Source organism: Elephantulus edwardii, unplaced genomic scaffold (assembly GCF_000299155.1).
Source record: "Elephantulus edwardii isolate Elephantulus edwardi_28Jun2011 unplaced genomic scaffold, EleEdw1.0 scaffold00150, whole genome shotgun sequence".
Lineage (NCBI taxonomy): Eukaryota > Metazoa > Chordata > Mammalia > Macroscelidea > Macroscelididae > Elephantulus > Elephantulus edwardii.
Genome location: NW_006399900.1, coordinates 1010213 through 1010858, shown reverse-complemented (window position 1 = coordinate 1010858; position 646 = coordinate 1010213).

Here is a 646-nt window from a genome sequence, read left to right as displayed (position 1 = left end):
TCTCAGTCTTACCCCCACCCCAATGCCAGCCTCATTCTACAACAGTGGCACCATATAGCATTTGTCCCTTTGTGACTGAGATACCTCACTCAGCTTTATAAAATTAATCATTGTCATCATTACCCTGTCTTTTCACCCAGATCCTTCCGATTTCCTCCTCCACCCCCAAAACTGTGCAACCCTGTGGTTTCGCCTCTACCCATCCTGACCCCTCCGCTCCCACCCCTTCCCTGCCTTTGGTTCCCATAGATGGTTTACTATCTATTCTTCTGTTTTTACAGTAATTGTCTTATGCCTTTTTTGTCCTTCTAAGTTAGTACATTCACCATAATGCTCTCCAGTCTCTCCTAAGTTAGATGGTATTTTTCAAAATTATTGCTCCTGAGTGACTGACAGCTGACATTTTAGTTGGTAACAAAGTTCTTCAACAACTCTACTAAAAGGGTTCATGCTTGCATGTTCTCTGCTTTTGCTAGATCTATCTATCTACCTACCTACCTCTCTGTCTGTCCATCTATCTGTCTATTTCTCTATCTGTCTGTCTGCCTGTATATGTTGTGTTACTAACTGAGAAGTCAGGGGTCCAAACCCACCAGTTGCTGCACAGGAGAGAACTATACCATCTTCTGTAAACATTTACAGCCTT